The sequence below is a fragment of the Myotis davidii genome, unplaced genomic scaffold, assembly GCF_000327345.1.
Source record: "Myotis davidii unplaced genomic scaffold, ASM32734v1 scaffold168, whole genome shotgun sequence".
Lineage (NCBI taxonomy): Eukaryota > Metazoa > Chordata > Mammalia > Chiroptera > Vespertilionidae > Myotis > Myotis davidii.
Genome location: NW_006383016.1, coordinates 7,423,327 through 7,441,989, shown reverse-complemented (window position 1 = coordinate 7,441,989; position 18,663 = coordinate 7,423,327).

The window sequence follows — 18,663 nt, the reverse complement described above, 5'->3', positions numbered from 1 at the left end:
AGGTACGTGTGTTTTTGACTAGTTGCCTCTTATCATCTAAACAGTTTCATTATTAACATGTCCTAAAAGCCACACATCATCCTAAGGATATAAAGATGGTTTCTCTCTCCTACACAAAGTGCTTCTTAAAAGAAATATCCCAGACTAAAACTCACCAAAGCACTCTTAATGTTGTTTTTTTTTTTTTTTGGTTTTTTTTTTGTAATGAGAAGTACAGGTTAGGGACTCTTCCCTACCCCCACCCCCATGTATCAAGAAAATAATGTTTACATGAAAAGCAAAGCAAAGAACAGGCAAGAATGGTCATATCTGGTTTTGCATTTAAAAATGCAATCCTTGATGGCTTAAAAAAATAAGACTTCAGGTGGTCTTACTTTTTAACTCAACAAAGTTCCACTTGTTATATAACTCGTCTTACTAATTTATTGTTGGGCTTTGAAAAAGCTTCTCCATTTTGCCAGTCTTCCAAAGTATTGGTTGATGTGGCTAGCAGTGTTTCAGAAAACACCAGGATTAACAGGGTATTTGCACACCTGCAAAGCTCATTTAATGACTAAAATTGCAAATGCTGCACAAGTAAAACAAAAAAATATGTATATTTCAAGTTATTTAGTGACCACAGCTATATAACACTATTCAGACAACCACGAATGTATGTCTATATATTATGTATTCCAAAAGGTCGTTTTGATTGATTATTTTTCCATGTCAAATATTTTGATTTGCTGGAAGAGATGACAAAAATCCCTAACAGAAATAGACAACTTTATGAGAAAATGACTAAGCAGCAAAAGCATTAGGAAAAGACTTTAGTGATCTTGTGAGTCTTAAACCCAAAGGCCGAAAGAAAAGAGAAGAGAATACATGTGAAGGTGGGCAGCATGGCTGGATATTTTTTTAGGCACTTGTATTCGGATGCATTGCAATACCTCCCTAGACAAAGCAACTTCGCTTCCCTGGGAGGTATTCTCCAGATGACTCATCCACCTTTCAGACTCATAATTTTTTTTAAAAAAAAATATGCATTTGACCAAGATATTTTCTTCTTTAATTTAATATAATTTTATTTTCTTCCATCTCCTCTATGCCCTCTTCCACCTCCACCCACTCCCCTTCCCTCCTCAGTCATTTTGGTGATGCTAGGTTTCTTAAAAATACTCTCTCTTCTTATAAGATCATTTTAACAGAGGGCTGAATCCTCACCCTGAATATGCCTTTTTATGAAGTTAATTTCTGGTGGGAGGTAGTTTATTAAGGGTTAGGCATTAAGGATTGGGGTGGTATAATGAGAGCAATTGATACCATATAGGAATTCTACCAACTACCCACCTCTGAGGCCCATGGCAGACATATCCTGTGGACATAGTCTCAGAATCTTTCTTGAGTCTGAGCTCCAAGCAGCCACAGATCATATAGTGAAATTTTTATGTCACCCTGCAATAGATTCATAGTCTAAGCTTTATGTATTTACTCATCCTCTCCTCCATGGAGACCATAATATCACTCTCTGCTCTACTGGCATGAGCACTAGTCTTAGAGAAGGGTATATGGAGACATATACCCTTTTCCTTCTAAAGCTGTAGGGCTACCCATGACAACCCCATTATGATTAAAGGGGGCTTTATCAACTTTCCCTCTCAGAGTATAATCTATTTTATTTCTCAGTCATTATCACTCATCCTATGTTCACTGTAACAAATGGAGCCTGGGTCAAATTATTGAGTTAATCCAAAATTAAAATCTTTAAAATGTTACATTTTATTTGTGAAAATGATTATAGTTTATAGTACTGATGTAATTATACATGGATGCAGGAAAAGAGGACATAATATTTGCTCATAAATAGGTGAATTTGTGGCTATAGACTTAAGGAAGAAAATGACCCTCGAAGTCCTTAAAATCAGAGCTTGTTAGAAATTAGCATCACCCAGCCAGTGTGGCTCAGTGGTTGAGCTTCAATCTATGAACCAGAAGCTCATGGTTTGATTCCCAGTCAGGGCACATGCCCAGGTTATGGGCTCGATCCCCAGTGTTGGGTGTGAAGGAGGCAGCCAATCAGTGATTCTCTCTCATCATTGATGTTTCTATCTCTCTCTCTCTCTCCCTTCCTCTCTGAAATAATATATATATATATTTTCTTTTAAATATTTTACACATGGCCTTACCAGTGGTCAGTCTATAAATCCACTACCTTCTGACTGGACTTGCAGCAAGAGAAAGCAAGTTTTCTACTGTGTCATTTCATATTTTAAAAAGAAATTAGCATCTACTGCATGAATGTCTTGCTTATATTTCCCAAATTTTAAACACTTTTCTACTTAAATTTTCAGCATTATTTGGGAATTAATTTTCAACTCTGGAAACTGTCGCTTTCTAAATTGTGAATACATATGAATGGTTCCAAGTTATAGATAAGGTGCTGTAAATAAACGGAGAGCCTCACTAGGAGTGGGCATGAGAGCACATCTGCAAATCATAGTCTAGAGATTCAACTTGAGTCTGTGTTTTCCCCAGTGTGACTCACTCAGTCATCACCTGGTTTGTGTTATTACTGACTCCCAACTATGTGAAACACTCAAGGAGTTGGGATTCCTTTGGATCGCATACAAACAATCCATATCTTCCAATTCAGACTATGTGGTTGGGCATTAAGACTGCTATGAAGATAGGGAGGAAAAGCCTACAGGCTGTCTGTGGCTATGGGGTGGGGTTGGTGGTATAGATCTGGGGTGTTAGTTAGTAAAGGAAGATACTCAAGTTACATCCAGTATAAATACCAACCTTGCAAAATCCATCTTTCTCGCTCTCTGAAGCATTTGTGAGCTAACCTTCCTATTAATGTAACCTAAGAGAAGTTATTATAGGTAAACCAGAAAATCAATTTCTCAGCAGTTTATTCTTACAATAAAGCCCACCTGAGGTCTAAATAAAAAACTAATTCTCACTAGATATTCATTTTATTCTGTTTTGTCAAAGCTGCAGTGCCTCCTGTTCTCTTCTTGTTGAAATGCTTGGTCTGCTTAAACCCAATTGCCACAAAATTGCTATGGATGGAAACCTTTCATTATTTCTTTTATTATTGCCTTTGTTTTTATATATTTTGGACTTTTAAATTTTGAAATATAATCCATATACCATAAAACTCAGCATTTTAAAGAATGCAGTTAATGGTTTTCAGTATATTCACAGAGTTGTCCAACTATCACCACTATCTAATTGCAGAACATGTTCATCACCTCATAAAGAAACCTTGTACCCATTAGCAGTCACCCCTTATCCTTCCCTCTTTCCAGCTCCTGGCAACCGTTAATCTACTTTCTGTCTGTTTGGATTTGCCTATTCTAAATATTTTATATAAATGGAATCATACAATAGGTGGCCTTTTGTGACTGGCTTTTTACACTAGGCATAATATTTTCTACATTCATCCGTGGCTGAATAATATTCCATTGTAGGAGATACCACATTTTATTTATCATTCATCTTTCTTGTTAATCTTTACTCGAGATATTTTTCCACTGATTTATAGAAAGAGTGGAAGGGAAGGGGGGGTGGGCTGGAGGGAGAGAGAGAGAGAGAGAGAGAGAGAGAGAGAGAGAGACATCTATGTGAGAGGCACATCAATTAGATGCCTTCCTGCATTCCCTCCCCACCCCCCGAGGACTGGGGAACCTGCAATGGAAGTACATAACTTTGACTGGGAATCAAACCTAAGACCCTTTGGTCTGAGGGACAACACTCTAACCACTGAGCAAACTATCCAGGGCTATAATTCATCATTTAATGGGGAAATGGTTTACCTTTTCTTTCTCTTCTTATTGCTGTCTTTTTTTCTTCTTCATATTATTCTGTGGGGTTTTTTTTGTTAATCCTGTCATATTGGTTACAGGTTATTTGATTTCATACATGGAAAATCATACATTCTCTATGAATGCTTCTCAAACTTTAATGTGTACATAAAGTACATAGGTCTCTTCTGAAAATGCAGGTGGTGTGTTTTAAATAGGTCATGGGTGAGCCCATGATTCCACATGTCTAACAAAGTCACAGGTGATGCTGATGTCATAGGTTGGTAGACTACTCCTTGAATACCAAGGATTCCAACCATATGTTCCATGAAATGGAATGTTCTGAGTAGGTTAGTTAATGCCAGGCACACTTGTAGGTGCTTTCACCAATTTTATCTAAATATTTTATTAATAGGCATTGAATATATGCCTAGCTGCTTTCATATAGTATTTAAGCAAGGAATATTACAAATAGTTTAAAATAGGGGTTGACAGCCCAATGCCTGTGATTTTTGCCTTGGAACTTAGCCACACCCATCCATTTGTATGTTGTTTAAGGCTGCTTAAGACTACAATAGAACAGTTGAGTAACTGTTACAGAAACCTTATGGATTTCTAATTTTGACAAAGACCACATGGCCTACAAAGCCTAGAATATGTAATATCTAGCCCTTTATAGAAAAACAAAAAAATTACCAACCTCTGGTTTAAAGACATATTATATCATGAAACAATTTAAGTAAATTTACATAGGTAATCTATGTATTGCTTAAAGAACTTAGGGTATAGAACTGCAATAATTCACCAAGAACATGCCATTAGATGAAATTGATGTTCATCAAGAACATTTTGTATAGGTACCACTTTTAAGTGATGGCACAGCCGAAAAATAAAAGCATAGTTAATATTCTCAGCCACTTGAATGTTTAAATTTATTTTAACTCAAACTCTCTGTCAAATTTATAAATGCACCCAAACAGCTGAGTCTGACTGGAAAAAAGGACAAACTGTAATCACCCATGTGCATTCCCACACTCCTAGATGACTACCCATGCCTTTTCTCCTTTTGCTTAATCTTCATGTCCTATTCTCAGTGTTAATTGAGACCACTTCCTTTCTAGTAAGAAAATACAATCTATGGAAGAGAACTTCCATTCATTTTATCACTGCTTTCTCTCCTACCTGCATTTCAGCCTTTATACTCTGGTTTTGTTCTTGTTTCACAGATGAATTTTTTGTGTTCTTGACAAAGACCAAACTCTTCACTCATGCACCATATTTCTTCCTCCACCACATACTTCAGAGCATTATGGCAGCATTTCCTTCTTGCTGCTGCATCATTTAATGTGTCCATCCTTAGTCTCCAGCTATCTTTTTCCTTTCTCTGTTGAGCCTGCCCTAAGCTTTCTTCCCCATGCTTCCCCTGAAATTGCTCTTATTAAAGCCACCAGTCACCTCCCCACTACAAATTCCAGTGGCCATTCTCAGTACTGAACTTGTCAGTGTTATTTACTGAGATTAGCACTCAGTCCTTTTGTAACATATGCATCCCTTGTTGTCTAAGACCCAGATTCTTCTTATGTTCCATTACTATAGCCATTTCCCCCAAATCCCTTTTGCTATTTCCTTCTCATCTGCTTGACCTGTAAACATGGATCTTCTTCCTTTCTTTATCTTTGCTCAATCCTCAGGTGAATCATGATTTATGATACTACGTGTATGATGATGGCTTCAAGATTTGTGTCTCCAGCCCAAACCTTTCCTGTGAACTCTGAAGACTTAAAACCAACTGTCTACATACCATCGCCATTTGGATATCCTTGGATCTTACAAACTTAGTGTGCCCACAAATGACTTGCTAACTTTCTTCTTCACCCCAAAACTTACCCTGTCTTACTCATCTTAGTGAATGATAATTTTATTTTTATCGTTGCTCAAACCAAAAAGCTTGGAATCATTCCCGATTCTTCTTTCTTTCAAACCCCACATACAATCCATCAAAACATCTTGTCAACACTTGTTTTAAAATACATCTGGAACCCAACCACATTTCTTCCTTTCTGCAGCTACCCTCCTTGCCCAATCCACCATCATCTCTCACCTGGATTATTGTAATCATCTCATGGTGGGTACCCCTGCTTTTTGCTCTTGCCACCCTTACTGTTTTCACTATAGCAGCCAGTGATTCCATTAGAATACCATGCCACTCTTGACACTCTTCAAAAACTTCCCATTTTAATCAAAGTAAAAGCCAATATGTTTCTAATGGACTAAAAGGAGCGAAACACCATCTCCATGACTTTATCCTCTACTCTTCTCCTTTTGCTCATTCCGCAGCATTAGCCTTTTTGCTTTTTTATGAGCTTGCCAGTCAGATTCGTGCCCTAGAGACATGCACTTTCTAATTAGTGTGCGTGGAATACTCCCCAGATAGTGACATGACTCCTTCCTTCGTTTCCTTCAGGTCTTAATTCTTCCCTAATAGAACTTTCTCCCTCATCTTTCTTCATAGTATTTATGACCCCTAAACAGACTGTTTCTACCTGGTTATTTTGGTTATTGTCTCTGACCTTCCATTAACGTGTAAGCTCGGGGAGATCAGGAATTTCTGTATTGTTTATTGCTTAGCACACAGTAGGTATCACTATGTGTTGAAGGAATGATTTTCAAACTAAGTAAACATTGGTTTTGTTCATGTGAGGAGACAACTAAAGACTCAAAGTCTTTGACTTCTAGATGGGAGGAGTGTTTCTAGCTGAAGCAATTTCAATTCAATGTTATCTCTCCTCAAAGGGTGATCTGGGTGATGTTACTTGTCACTTGTCATTCTTTTTTTCTTTTCTTTTCTTTTTTTTTTGCTCCTTTTCTCTACTAGATAACAGGACATGGTGCTGACTTTTGCCATCATTCAAAAACACTTCAAGGGCTGTTATAGTTATTTCCCCACAAAATGTCTTCTCATGTCTTAGAGTAACAGTTACCAGTGCAGCTCTTTGTCTGCCTTTGAGTTGCTTTAGCCAGAGAAACTCCTGTCATTATCTCAAAACATCCCATGTGTTCTGATTAAAACAAACAAAAAAAGATGCTTTTATCCCACAGAGGAGTCCTCTTTAGAAAGAGGTTAGCTGTTACAAGGGGAGCATTGTGGATTTGAAAAATTATTTCCCATTTTCAGAAAACAAAGATAGCTTTTTAAATATCCTTGAAAGCTAAAAAGTCATGTTTTAAATCTTCTCCCAGAGGGGCTTATAGCCATTCCACTTTGCCTTAAATGCTGACTCTTTAATCTCTACCTAATGACAGATGAAGTCCCATTCAAATTCCATGGAACAGTTGTAAATTTGTTGCTAACTCTGCCTTTATAAAATCTAGGCGTTTAACGTCTTATTAGTAGGATTAATATATAAATATATTTTATGCTTATATTTACATATTTGAATTTTCTTTGTATTTAGAAACTACTGGTAAACTTTGTTAAAAAAAGTATAATCTAAAAATTAAGACTGAATAATAAGACAGATTTCCAGTTGAATTGCTCTCTTGCTTTGGGGAGCTTTGCCAGAAAAAAGGACCAGTCGACAGTAGCCCCAGATAGTGGGTTTTGGCTAAGGATCAAATGATTAACATTATTCATATGTATTACAAAGTACAAAAGCTGGCTATACTTCATACTAGATATAGAATTGTGCTATTTTAATATTTTTAAATGTTACCAGGATTTGATGTTTTGAAAATTGATATGCTATGAATTTCTTGGTTTTATATAGAATTGTATTTATACCAAACTCTAAATCTCACCTTTTTATAGGCATATATTATTATGTGACGATTCTATCCATTTCCAAATCCTCTATGCCATCATAATTTTCTTCCATCTTGCATCAGGAGACGAAATAGACTCTTTCTCTAAATGTGAGAATTCTAATAGTGCCCCTTCATTCAATTTTTTCCTTATGTATGAAAGATTTTATTCCATCAAATGTTCCTCTATACTATCTCTTTCTAAAGAATCCCCCTTTTTAACCTCAACTCTGTCTCTTTTAATTAAAGAAAACAAACAAAATTTCCTGTTCCCTTCTAGTCCTGTATAACACAGACATATCTCTCTTAATGGTTTTACAATTAAAGTATATTTGACTCATCCCTAAACTTAACATGCTAATTCTTAACCATTAAAAAACCCATTTACCTAACTTGGAGGTCAGAGAACAGCCTAAGTGAAAGAATTGCCTTGTGGGTCAGTTTACTGTGTGAATTGTAACTAATAATAAGTAATAGATTTTAATTGTGCTTTATATTCTATAAATCATTTTTAGAAGTACTGGCTTTTTCATTATTGGAGACTCTTACATAGTTCTGAAGCAATCATATTTTAGTTAATATTTGTTATTGATTCTTAAAATTCACTTCTGCAAAATGGGATATTTTAGGTATATTAATAGAAATATAAAAATAATGTTATGCTTTCATTCTACAATTCTCTTAAAGATATCTATCATCATATATTTACTATTTCTGTCTTTCAATTACTTATCCTGATATATGTCTAGAAATCTAAGAAAAAAAATTTGTAAGCAACTTTATAAGCACTTTAAAATAATTACTTATTCACCAAATTTAGTTTTGGTCCACATTCTAACCATATTCTTTTAAAATTTAATATTATTGAAACCCAGCTCTCGAAAATCTCTTTTCTTGGCTTGTGTACAAAAATCTCCTGTTTCTTTCTCTGGGTCTGGCTTGTTCAACAACAAACATTTTTGTACCTTTCATCTTTTACTCAAGATTTTATCTTTGATACCTTATAACTCTTTGGTAATGTCCTTAATGAATGGGCAATCACTTCATGAATCTGCAACTCCAGCTCTCTTCTTTTCTGTAAGTTCTAGCTGATCATGAGAGCTAGCTGATTCCTTTTGTAAATTTTGCATGTCCTTATCTGAATTTGTTGTGTGTACTACTAATCCAGTTTCTTAATCTATATATATAAAAGGCTAAGTGTCCATCCGACCAACTGGTAGCTATGACACGTACTGACCACCAGGGGGAAAGCACTCAATGAAGGAGCTTCAATGATGCACACTGGCTATTTAAAAATAAATGGCACCAGGGACCTGGTGCCAACAAAACAACCCTCAGCTTCCCCCAAGTGGGACACAGGCCCCACCACCACCCTGGAACGACAGCCCACCAAATCACAGCCAATGCTGCCAAGACCTGCTTTCAAAATGCAGTCCACAGCCAAGCCCAGCCCGGAAATGGTCGCTGTAGGTGCCCGGTAACGACATCATGTAGCAATGTCCGGCTTCCTCTCCCTAGTGATTAGCCTCCTTGGAGTTTCTTCAGCCTAGGAACCCAACTTGCTTTATAGACAGGTGCAATCATTATACAGTTCAACCAAAGGTTTGTGAAGCATCTTCCCATGCCTCATCTCATTTGATCCTCACAGAAGTCCTGGAGTAGATAGGTAGGAGACTCGGTAGAAGCCTATTTTCTTTTCATTAGCAAGACAATGGAGATTTCGAAAACTTAGAAACTTGACCCGACTGAAAAGAAGTAAGACATGGTGGAACTTGAAAATGACTTCAGGTTTTTTCACTGCACACAATATAGTCAAACACTGCTATAGTTAAATATTTTACCATTTGTTCTCCCTGCATGATCCACAATAATAAGTCTGCTTTGTGTTGATATTTACTGCTGTGTTGCTGACAGTTATCTGAAAAAGAAGTTGGGGTGCCTCACTGGGCTGGAAAAAGTTTAGCTAAATCAGAAAGCAGGTCTAATTAAGTAAGTTTATCTCTATATATAAAAAGCTAAGTTGACTCGCATGTGTGCGATACATATAAAGCTCTCGCGGGCACCAATTGCACATGTGTGTTTCGATCTGTCATTGTCAAAGATGAATTTGGTTGACAGTTCTATTATAAAGAAAGGGTGAATAGCGATATTAAAGTATTTCTTCTAATTAATTTCCTTTCAATGTGCACGAATCTGTGCACTGGGACACTAGTACCTAATAATAGTCCACCATTCTCCAAATCCTTCAAGTTTGAAATTTTAATCATCTCCATTTTCCTAGCCTCCTTCGCTAATTCTTCCACTAGCTCCTGGATCTATTCCTTCATTCATTCACACATCAACAGGCCCGCCTATTCTCTCTCACTTTCTAAAATCATTGAAACAGCCTCTTGGTTTTTCATTTGTCCTTCTAATTTCAACCTGTAATTTTCCATATATTTACCTATTCTTAAATCATGTTTCTGATCTCCAATCATATATCTAGACTTACAGAACTAGTCTCCTGAAACTTAACTTTGCAGCCCTGGCTTCTTGAGAAACTATGAGTGTTAGTCTCTTTAACACTGTCTATTCCTCAATATCATTTTCCAGGAAGGCTTCCTGATCATTACGACCAGAGGCTATCCCTCTCTGCATGGCTTACTTTCTGTGTTGTGTAATTGCTAATTATTGTGGGATTGTAAACTCATGGAAGATCCATCTCAGGCTTAGTTATCTTCTACTAGAGGCCCAGTGCATGAAATCAAGCACGGTAGCCCATTGGTGCTCGCCGCCCCGCCCACCCACCGCCGGCCTTGCTGCGTTAGGAGCCTGTGGACTGTGGGGGAGGGACTGAGAGTTGCTCAATGCACTTCATGATGACTGGTCGAGCGGCCATTCCAGTCATGACACTTATGGCCTCTGGTCTTTTATTATATAGGATTGATGATTCCAGTGATCTACATATTTTAGCTACATGATGATTGTTGAGCAAATAAAGAAACATCTAATATGTATTACATTTATACCATACTTTATATGTTATTATGTCATTTAATTCTATGAGTATGAAAGATAACATTCAATATAACATCATGAAGTATGTGAGTCAACTGGTAATATTCATAAATTTTTATGGGCATATGGTTTGATAGCCTTTGATTTTATGAGAGGCTCTATATAATTAATAAAGGACACAAAGGATAGAGGGGACCATTATCCTGGGAGTTTTGTTAAAAGGCCTAGAGCAAGAAAAACCTGGATTTGGCATTACAGATCATTGCTCCCATCCTCTCCACCCCATACCATTACCCTCCCTCCAAATATCCTTCTACATGAAACTTTAGAAGTCCCATGTATAAATCTACAGACATGTATCCCAGTCAAAAACAAGGTAATACTAGTCATTATGTTGCTGAATGCAATCATATTATATGGTGTTAAATGATTTGGCGGTGGTTGTATATTCTACATGTGATTTCCAAGAGTTATATATTACTTTTTTTAGGACAAAAATCCTACATTTATTTTCTTTTTAATATTTCATGTTAAATCAGAAAATATTTCAACAGAATATGTTGTGAAAAGAGCTATTTTGAATATAAACTAAACAAAATTAATTAGAAGCTGCTGAAATGCTAGAGAAATAATCCTAATTTGAAATGGGCTCCATGTGATGTTTGATTTTATTACTGACAAATTCAGAATGAACTTCATTTATTATGCTGTGAATGTTCATTATTTTTGCAATGTATTGCACACCACATTTCCATCCCTTCCAACCTATTTTTTAGTCTCAGCATTTCTATTTTGACGTTAGAAAAATATACAACCAAAATCTATAAGACTTTGATTAAATGTTGATACAGCTGATTTCAACACAGCCATAGCCAGTGACCATACATGGAATCTAAACAACAGCTAGTAATTACAATGTCAAAGGCATGTATACACTGTGAGTTATGTTTCATTGTCTGGCATGCAAATATAGTCTCCATTTCCTTTACACTATGTCCAAAGTATAAAGAAAGCCAACCAAAGAGTTCTGTTTCGTTTACACAAAAGAACAAGGTTCAATCATGTTTGATAAGTTGCAAATTACTGGTAATACCACAAGTGTTGTTACAGCTGCTAAGAATGGTCAGGAGGATGTACAAAATGCAGCAAAGGCATGAATCAAAAGAAAAAATCTAAACAAGTTTGAATGATGGTGTATAGTATGGCTAACTTTAACTTCACTTGGGGCCTGGAAATGCCATATTGGGTGCAGGGTGAGGTGCCTCATATGGAATCTGGCCTTGTGCATATCTGTTGGGCTTTCAACTCTTGCCCTACAAAAGGGTGGCCTCCTCTCATTCACATGCAAACACAGCATTTACAAATCAAAACTTTTTTGTAATTTAAGACCTGAGCCCCCCAGGGACAAGGAAACAGAATAAAGACAGTAAAACATTCAGAGACAATAAGAAGCAATCTGATTTTTCTGAACAAACATGAAACCCCTTCGAAAGAATCAGACAAGTAGGTATATTAAAAGAGAGAAACAAACAAACAAAACACTACACTTTTCTATGAACCTGAATATTTGAAATATGAGAGCTTTGAAAGTCTCTAATTCATGTTGCAGTTTAATTCAATAAGCATTTATTAAATCCCACTGCACGCAGCAATTTCTCATCTCAGATACTTTGATCTCTGTCCCGCCTTCTGGCCAATCCAGCAATTTAGGTAAATGTGTTTTAGAATGGGAAAAAGGCTAAACAAAGCCTTGGGGTAGTGAAAAAAGAGTCATACACAATAGTTCCTATTCCTCATTGAGTGCTCTGAACTTAAATAACTTTCTCAGCTTCTCTGGGCCCTCATTGTGTGCATATAAAATGATGAGGGATGAGTAAAATCAGAAGTTCCAGCCCTAACTGGTTTGACTCAATGGATAGAGCATCAGTCTGGGGTCTGAAGGGTCCCAGGTTAGATTCTGGTTAAGGCAGGGGTGGGCAAACTTTTTGACTCGAGGGCCACAATGGGTTCTTAAACTGGACCGGAGGGCCGGAACAAAAGCATGGATGGAGTGTTTGTGTGAACTAATATAAATTCAAAGTAAACATCATTACATAAAAGGGTACTGTTTTTTTTTTTTTTTTTTTTTTTTTGGTTTTATTCATTTCAAACGGCCGGATCTGGCCCGCAGGCCATAGTTTGCCCACGGCTGAGTTAAGGGCATGTGCCTTGGTTGCAGGCACATCCCCAATAGGGGGTGTGCAGGAGGCAGCTGATAGATGTTTCTCTCTCACATCAATGTTTCTCTCTGTCTCCCCCTCTTCCTTCTTCTCTCTCTAAAAAAATCAATGAACATACATTTTTTAAAACCTTGTCTATCATAATGTAGGCTCCATGAGGTTAGGACCTTGCATTCTAAGCCAGTGGTTCTCAAACTTTAGCATGCGTCAGAATTATCTGAAGGCTTGTTAAAACATAGGTTGCCAAGTGCCAATCCCAGATTTTCTCATTATTGGAGGGGCCCCCAAATTTGCATTTCTTACAAGTTCCAGGTAATGCCAATGTTGCTGGGCCAGTGACCACACCTTGAGCAGCACTGGTCTAAACATTGCTGCATCCATAGTGCCTAACATGTAGCAGGTATTCATGTAGCAGGACATCATCTCTGACCATTTAATGTACGTAAAGTTTTTGGCATATTTCCCAAGCAATTCTATATGAGCTTCTCGCCGACATTTAAACTGAGTCACAGGGCTACCCAGGCTCTTCATTCTCTTTCCAAAACATACTCAGCAAAGCACAGGGTATGCTGAAGTCTCACAGCTATAAGGGCACCATACCACCACAATATTTCTTCCACCAATGAATTGGTTTTCCAAGGAATTGTTGTTTCCAACCTACTTATTCCTGTTTTGGTTATGTAATTGAACATTAGACCCATGAAACATGAATTCAAAAAGCAACTGATGTTTATAGGAAAACTAAATTGAGTGCTTTGAAAAGACTCTGTAAGGTGAATAGATATAAAATACTCTAAGGCTGAGTGAGGAAAAGAATCAGAAAAAAATCACAAAAATTAAAAAATTCTGCATGCATGCTTTTGATTTAGTTCAAATTTGAGCTTTAAGTTAAAAGTCAGAGGACTTGGAAATTACACTTGATCCATCATGGATATGATTTGTGAAGAAGAAAACAAGAGCACCAACAGTGTTCCTGCCCACTAGAGACTGACAAACCACAACCACGTTAGATCAGAGCTCGCCTGTGGCATGCATTTGTACAGACCATGAGCTCAAAATGATTGTTGCATTTTTATTTTAGTTTTTGTTCATCTTCACCAGAGGATATTTTTCCATTGCTTTTCAGAGAGAGTGGAAGGGAGGGAGGGAGGGACAAAGAAAGAGACATATTGATTGTTTGCTTCCCACATGTGCCCAGGGAGCAAACTTGCAAGAAGGCATATGCCCTTGACCAGTAATCAAACCCACAACACCTTCTGTGCATGGCGGATGCTCTAACCACTGAGTTACCATTCAGGGTGAGTGTCACATTTTTAGAGTTGTATAAACAAGCAGAAGAAGGAGAAACAGAAGAAGCAGAGGAGGAAGCAGGAGGAAGAAGAAGAGGAGGGGGAGGAAGCTGATGAGGAGTACAATAAGAAGGAAGTTGAGAAGGAAAACAAGAAGCTAAAAATGATGAAGAGGGAAAAGAAGGGGAAGAGGAGGAACATTCATGGCAGCTGTAGTGACAGAGGCCAAACTGACCCTCCAAATCTAAAATATTTACTATCTAGCCCTTTACAGAAAAGGTTTTTCAAAAATATATATATTTTACTGATTTCTTTACAGAGAGGAAGGGATAGGGATAGAGAGTTAGAAACATCGATGAGAGAGAAACATCAATCAGCTGCCTCCTGCACACCCCCTACTGGGGATGTGCCCGCAACCAAGGTACATGCCCTTGACCAGAATCAAACCTGGAACCCTTCAGTCCGCAGGCTAATGCTCTATCCACTGAGCCAAACCGGTTAGGGCTACAGAAAAGGTTTGTGGGTAAATGTTGTGCAATGAAAAGGGCTTTGTCCCATATTAGTCATTTGTCTCCAGAATGCACATTTGTGTATGTTTTAAATTAAAATATTCCAAGCAAACACCTCTCTTTATTTTAATGAGGGGCAGTTTTAATTGATTGACTTGATTACCTACCAAACTGTCTTGATCATGTTAGAAGAGAAGTTTTCCACTTGCAGAGGTGCTAAAAAAAAAAAAAAAACTATTGCTCTCACACAGTCCATTGACCTTCTTTCCTTCGACTCTGTTCACCTCCATTGAGTGGCAGGATTCTTCCAAGGTTTTATTTCTGATCTACCATCAGTCTTCCTGATTAGAATCTGCTTCTGTGGATTCTGATATTCCTTACAAAATAATAGCAAACTCATAAAACACTATCCTAATGATATTTTTAATTGAATTTATTGGGGTGACATCCTATATAATAAAAGGCTAATATGCAAATTGACCGCATGGTGGAATGACTGGTCACTATGATGTGCACTCACCACCAGGAGGCAGACACTCAATGCAGGAGCTACCCTCTGTTGGTCAGCGCACTCCCACAGGGGGAGCACTTCTCAGTGAGAAGCCAGGCTCATGGCTGGAGAGCACAGTGGCAGTAGCCTCTCCTACCTCTGTGGCAGTGCTAAGAATGTCTGACTGATGGAGCGGGCCTAAGCCGTCATTCCCTGAGGGCTCCCAGACTGCGAGAGGGCACAGGCTGGGCTTAGGTACCTCCCTGTGTGCACAAATTTTGTGCACCAGGCCTCTAGTTGGTTAATAAAATTATATAGGTTTCAAGTGTACAATCCTATATCATCTGTATATTATATTGTGTGTTCACTGCCCAAAGACAAATCTCCTTCCATCACCATTTGAATCCCCTTTACCTTCCTCTGCCTCCCCCACCCCCCTTTCCCTCTGGTAATCACCACACTGTTCTCTGTTGTGAGTTATTTTTTTGTTTTGCTTAATCTCTTCACCTTTTCCCCCCAGTCTCCCCAACTCAACCTCCCTTCTAACTGCTGTCTGTTCTCTTTATCTATGGGTCTATTTCTATTTTGTTTGTTAGTTTATTTTGTTCATTAGATTCCTAATGACATTTTTTAAAGTGTATTTATTCATTGATTTCTCCTTTATCAATTGGGTGTCCACTTGATGCCAGTCAGTGTTTCATCCAACCCTCAGTCTGTCTTACCTACGGGCCTCATTTTCCTATCAAGTTGAACTAAGGGAAAACCCTGCATCTGCTTTTCCTCATTCCTACAGCAGTCCTTTCCACAGTGAGTGTCCCCGCATGCATTGTTTGAAAGGGGAATTGAATTCACTTCTGAATTGCTTTGCTTGATGTAAGGATGACCTCATTCATAGGAATCTTGGCCAGATGAGGCAGTAGGAAAAGGTAAGCATGTAAACTGTAACCTTCATACATTAGCCAATTTCCCCCAAATGCAGAGAAGTACTGGTGTGTGTCTGTGTGTGTGTGTGTGTGTGTGTGTGTGTGTGTGTGTGTGGCACAGAACAACCTTAGGAAATAGTATTTTTTAAAAAGGCTTTTTAATCTCCAAGGTAAAATAAAGGTACTATAAAGCCATATGGTAATACTTTACAACAGCTGGCCTGAGACAGTGTACTGCTAATTTGCGCAGTTCTTTTATGTTTGTTAAATGTATCTCTTTTGCTCAATGAAGTTCGGAGGGCAGCGTATTATTAATTGCTAATTCTGCCCCTGGTATTCTGATATTCCCTGCTAATTACAGAAACCAGGGTGCCAGAGCATTGGCGAACCATTTTTCTTCTGCGCTAAGATATTTGATCAGAAGGAATTCCACCTCTGGAACAACTTGTATTAGGTTAGCCCCCTGGGAAAGTTCTAATTTACAAGATCCTTTCTTTAAAAAATCAAATCTGTTTCAAAGAGATTACATTATAAATGTAAACTTCCTAATGAGCTTCAGTAAAATGCTGTAGGCTACAACTGGTGAACTTTGAAAGTTTTCACCCTTTCCTTTTCCTATATATATGTTTTATGTAATCTCTACCCTAAGCCCTATAAAGAGACCAGCTGTTACTCACAGTGAACTGATGCCTTGCAGCCAACCTACATTTTCTCTGATATAGGTGATCCTTCCCCTTTTACTCCTTTCATTAAAAGAAATGTTCACTACTAATAAAAACAGCGAACACTGCACTAATGACATGGCAGATGCCAGCCTAAGCACTCTTGCATAAAATAACCTCATCTTATCTCACAACAAATTAAGTAACTTGCTCAAGGTCTCTCGGCTGTTAATGAAATTAAAGAGAAAATGTGGCACTTGAGCTTGCTAGAAATTGAGAAATTAAAAGAAATATCACAAACACAAGGAATGAGAGATGTCAATTATTGATGTTTTTTTAAATGATAAATATTTCCATCTTTTAGAGGTCGGAATCCTGACTTTGGTGTCCTCTCTTTCCTTCTCTTTGCATATGAAACAGACACTGTTGAAATTAGATTTATGGCTTGATCTATTTTACTTATTTTTATTTCTTAGTGTTAGTCTATGGATAATTTTTGAGTAATTAGTAATTAGTTGATGGACATATGCCTTAGACACACCAATGTATATAACTAACTCTAGCGTGGGAAAATATTCATATTTGTACCTGGTGCTAAGCTGTCTGCCACAGCCCACTGGCCTGTCCTTCAGGTGACCTGGGTTTAAGGTCCAAACCAATCACTGTTGTTACTTGTATACCCCTGCACATATATCCTCATCTTCGTTTCTTTATGGAGGAGTAACAGGGTATGGTTGGATTTTGCTATCTCCAAGGTCATTTACAACTCCAGCATTCTATGAAATGTTTAATTTAAATGTTCAAAAATCTTAGTTGTGGGGTTCTTTGCTTATTTGTTTCTTGCCATCACTTCCTCCCATTTGATTCCATTTGGCTTCTGTACCCTTCATTACCTCACTTCTCTGATACAGCCACCGCTCTGCGCAGACTTCTCGAAACAGAACTCTATTGCTGGCAGTCAGTAGAAAAGAGAATTTCGAGGACAGGTTGGCAGTCTCGCACTGGCTGGTAGAAACAGAAAGACAGAGGAGGGAGGAGCTTTCAAACCATCACCCTTGGCTAGCTCTCCAACTTTCTCTCATTCCCCTTTCCTATTTTGCTGGTGTCAGTAGTTAAATCAGGCCTAACGCATCTTCTGCTCCTCCTTTGCCTCTTCATTCCTATCCCACCATCAATGTAGATCATTAAAGACAGGAAAATGCTAAAGGTCCCTGTGAGCCTGTGGCTGCTGTCCTGTCCCAGGCCCAGGCACAGCCCCGCTGGCACAATCATCATTATTTCTAAAGGGCACTTCCCAGCCCCACTGAAGGGGATGAGAAATGTTGTGAAAGATGAATAAGCTATGAATGGAATCACTAGTTTCTGGGAAAATCACAGATATTTAGAAAATGGAGATGAAATTCTCAAAACATAATACTGATTACATGGATGATAGAAGTTAATGCTATTCATGATATTGATGGAAGGGAGGGGAGATTCAGAGGAGGGTGATAATTTAAAAGAGAGAAAGAAGGAGAAAGAGATGAGCACACTGTATGTTGAGGCATCTATCAAGTCATAGTTTGCAGCTAGAGTATTTCTCTATCCTAACATATTGAAGTTTGGTCGCTGGGAGTTTTTCTCAAATAGTGTTGACAGTATTCTGTATTCATGACTTTCTTTTTTTTTAACAGCTACCCTATGCTTACTATCTGAATAAGGCCTAAAACTAGATAAATCCTTGCAGGAATGAACATATCAATGTGGGGTAAAGAAGTGCTAATTTAAGGAGGTGAAATGTACATTCTGAAATGTTCACTATTGGGAAACATAAAGACACTTCCTGTGTGCCCTGGCCGATTTTGCTCAGTGGTTAAAGCATTGGACCACAGACTGAAGGGTCTTAGGCTTGATTCCCGGTCAAGGGCACATACATCTATTGCAGGTTCAATCCCTGGCCCCAATTAGGCACATGTGGAAGACAGACAGTCCATGTGAAACAGATC